Source organism: Pinus tabuliformis, chromosome 5_1 (assembly GCF_031772625.1).
Source record: "Pinus tabuliformis cultivar Carrire ecotype Pingquan chromosome 5_1, CPIR1, whole genome shotgun sequence".
Classification (NCBI taxonomy): domain Eukaryota; kingdom Viridiplantae; phylum Streptophyta; class Pinopsida; order Pinales; family Pinaceae; genus Pinus; species Pinus tabuliformis.
In genome coordinates this window covers 89040454-89044779 of record NC_142305.1, presented here as the reverse complement: position 1 = coordinate 89044779, position 4326 = coordinate 89040454, and positions in this window count along the sequence as shown.

Below are 4326 nucleotides of genomic sequence, written 5' to 3'. Positions count from 1 at the left end.
CAATACCTGCCCATCCTGAGAAGTGGTTACCAAAGTTCAACCCAGAAACTGGAATGCTAGCTGAAGAACATATCAATAATTTCATGCTTTCTGTTAATCTCAACGGGGTCACCAACGAAGATGCCGTGGTCCGACTCTTCCCCTATACGATGCAAGGGACAGCCGGGTCATGGTACTTTTCGCTACCCTCCGGATCTATCACCAGCTGGGATATTTTTCAAAATCAATTTCTCACCAAATTCGGCGATGATAGATCGACAGCGACACTGATCAATGATTTGTCCAATCTTAAAGCTGAGGCTAGGGAACCCATTAAAGATTTTAACTTACGGTTCAACAAGATCCTCAATAAAATCCCCGCTGCTTCCCAGCCCAGCGAGGAAGTAAGATGCGAATGGTACATCACGGCCTTACCTTCAAACTTGGCCATCTTCGTAGATAGGGCAAGCAAGACAACCTTAGTCGAAAATTTGGCTGAGGCATTGGCAGTCGAAAGACGCGTAGTAGCCCTAGAAAAGAGATCTACAATCGAAGAGCGTAAATCTAAGAAAATCTCTTTCAAAGAAGAAACCAAGAAGAAGCAAATGAAGGATCCTTCCGACATGGAAGGATTACAAAAAGTCTTGAAAGCCATGTCTAATGAGATGATTGACATAAGAAAGCAAGTAACAGAATCGTCCCCAAGAAATCCTTTTAGGAATTTCAAAAGAAATCCCCCTATGGAGACGAAGCCACCCAACGTGGTCTCAAATGTGGAATCTGAAGAAGAAGAAGAAGAGAGCACCATCGAAACGCAGACCGACGACGAAGAAGTGGTGGAGCTGCAAGGAATGTGGGATTTCATCCTCCCACAAGAGGAAGATCAAGAAGCACTTCCGGTTAGCACACGAAGCAGAAATCAACTTGATCCTCCCCAGACTACCCCAAAACAGAAGGGCGCAAGCCCTCCAGCGAAAGAAAAGGTCGCAACAAAGAAGACAACCCCTAAAGCGACCTCATTTAGTCCAGTCCAATCAGAGCAATCGCCTCCATCAAAGACACTAATAGTGTCGGATGAAATGGAGTATAACATCATCGACGACATGAAGAAGACTAGGGCTAATATCACCCTGTACGAGTTGAGCAAATTGAAACACCAACAGAAGATCATGACGAAAGAGTTACACGCCGTACCTACTGCACCTCTACCTACAGCTATAGCTTCCCATAATATAGGAAGACCCCCAATCAACGCGATCAATAAAATCGATCCAAATGACATCGCTTTGATTGGAGGGAGGTCTAGATCTCACACTCCTCCTTTCCTCCTCACTTATGAGATCTTTAACAGAAACGTGCATAACTGCTTGGTTGATTCTGGTGCTTCAACCAATATTCTACCCAAGTCAATATGTGCCAAACTTAATGTTCAACCGCAAAAATCCGCAGTGCGCATAGTTCAACTTGATCGATCACAAGTCGAAGTGATAAGCAAACTTAATCAAGTGAACATAAGACTGTCGTCCAACCCCAAGGTATGCCAGGTCATCGATATTCTAGTTGCTGACATCCCTGAATTTTATGGTCTAATTCTTAGCAGGGATTGGTCCAAGAAGCTCCACGGATACTTTTCAACTGACTGGTCACACATGTGGTTACCCTTCAATGGGAAGCCAAATCAAATAAAGGTTGAACGAGAACTGCACCAAAAGTACATAGTGACAGATTTGGAGGGAGAGAACGAAGCCATAGCATACAACAGCAGCATCATAGGCAACTACTCGGTAGACTCTTTCCTTGGAAATTTCAATGCTCACATATCACCATATTTAGAAAATTCGGTCGTGTCCCAAGTAGAAAACTTTTCCCAGACTGATGATTCAAAATGTGTTAGTTTCTTAGATAACCCTGTAAATACTTCTTTATTTTGGAAATTATATTTTGATGGCTCTAAGTCCAATGAGGGAGCGGGAGCAGGATGCGTCTTGATTAGCCCGGACGGAAATAAGACCATGCTCACATGCAGGCTGGAATTCGATTGCACGAACAACACAGCGGAATACGAAGCCTTGGTGCAAGGCCTATACAAAGCAATCGGCTGCAACGTCAAATATCTTCAAGTCTTTGGAGATTCCAAGATCGTCGTCAAACAGGTACGTAACACCATACACTGCCTGTCTAGTCATTTAAAGCACTATCAATCTTTAGTGCAAGATCTCACTGCGCATTTTATAGCATTCAATATTTCATCAATCCCAAGACTTCACAATGCAAGCGCAGACCTGCTAGCAAACGTAGCCTCCAGACTCATCCCCTCCGAAGACTTTAGTCCAGATAGGTTTTCCATAGAATTAATTTTTAAACCGTCTATCCCTGACAACATCACCAACTGGAGAGTATTCAACGACGACCCAGACATCGTTAGTTTCCTTACCTCTGAAGGATCCTACTCAAACCAGATAATCGACGAGGACTGTTCTGACCACCAAATACAACAAAATGGCACTGATAATGCTATACCCAAATCAGTGGTCAAATTAGAAGATTTGTATGACTTAAAAAGTCGGTTCAAAAGGTCAGCTAACGCCAAACTTTACAGTTCAACTCTGAACTACGAATCAGTGAACTTAGGAACCGAAGAGAAACCCCAAAATGTCAATCTAGGCCAAGGCCTGGCTCCTGAAGAAAAGTCAGCATACATCTGTCTTCTACGACAGTACAAAAACGTCTTTGCCTGGAACTACGATGAGCTGAAAACTTATAACACTTCTATCATTCAGCACACTATCCCTATGATTGACAACGAGAAACCCGTCCAACAGAAGCTCAGGAAAATCCACCCCAACCTGGAAAATCAGATAAAAACTGAGCTGAATAAGTTGTTGAGAGCCAGAATAATTTTCCCGGTCAGACATTCCAAATGGGTCTCCAATATGGTACCTGTTAGGAAGAAAAACGGAGATATTAGAATCTTCATCGACTTCCGGAATCTCAACAAAGCCTGTCAAAAAGACAATTTTCCCCTCCCACCGATGGAGCAAATATTACAGGCAGTCGCAGGCTCAGAGTTAATGTCTTTCCTGGACGGATTTTCAGGATATAACCAAGTGTTGGTACACCCAGACAATCAGCTAAAAACCACCTTCCGAACTAAATGGGGTACCTACGCGTATCGGAAGATGTCGTTCGGTCTGATCAACGCCGACGCTACTTTTCAAAGAGCTATGGACATTGCGTTCAAAGGGTTAGTCAATAAATCAGTAGTGATTTACCTGGATGATATAACTGTGTACTCCAAGAACCGAAGCGACCATCTCAAAGATTTGAAGCAAATCTTTCAAAGATGTTTAAGGTATGGAATCTCGCTTAACCCGAAGAAATCTTTTTTCGCGTTGAGTGAAGGAAAATTGCTAGGGTTCATAGTGTCCAAATCGGGCATTCACATTGAACCTGACAGAATCAAAGAAATTTCCGAGATATCCATGCCCCATAACAAAAAGACCATGCAATCTTTCCTAGGACAGATCAATTTTGTGAAAAGATTTGTCCCAGATTTTTCACGTATTATTTCTCCTTTACAAAAATTGATAAAAAAGAATTCAAACTTTAAATGGGGTCTAGACGAGCACGAAGTGTTTAACTTAATCAAACAAGCCATCATCAACGCTCCATCCGTAGCAACCCCAAATTTTTCAAAACCATTCATCTTATACACGTTTGCCTCAGAAAATTCTTATGCTGCGATCTTGACCCAGGCAAACCAAGAAAAGGCAGAAGCCCCAATCGCATTCTTTAGCTCAAACTTACAAGGTGCTGAGCTGAAATATTCGGACGTAGAGAAACAGGCGTATGCCGTTTTCAAAGCGGTCAAATATTTCAGACCCTTCTTGCTAAAGGCCCATACCAAGGTCATAGTACCATTCCCAGCGGTAAGAAACCTCCTGATTCAGAAAGACGTGGGTGAAAAGAGAGCGAATTGGATCACCGCCTTGCAAGAATATGACCTGGAAATCAAGCCGGCACACATCGTAAGAGGCCAAGGCTTCTGCAAGATGTTAGCCGGAGCATCGCAAATCCTCGAAGAATCGCCTGAAGAGGTACACACGTATGAGGTAAGCCTAAACGACGTAGAATCATTTTATGCTGACATCATTTATTTCCTGAAAAACGGATATGCTCCATTTCACCTAGATCACATCAAAAAGAGAGCCCTGAGGTTGAAAGCTAAAAAATATCAGCTCGTAGATGATGTCTTGTTTAAAAGAAACTATGATTCTGTGCTTCTTAGATGTCTTGAGAAAACTGAAGCTGAAAAGGTTTTGCAGGAACTCCACGATGGACCAGCAG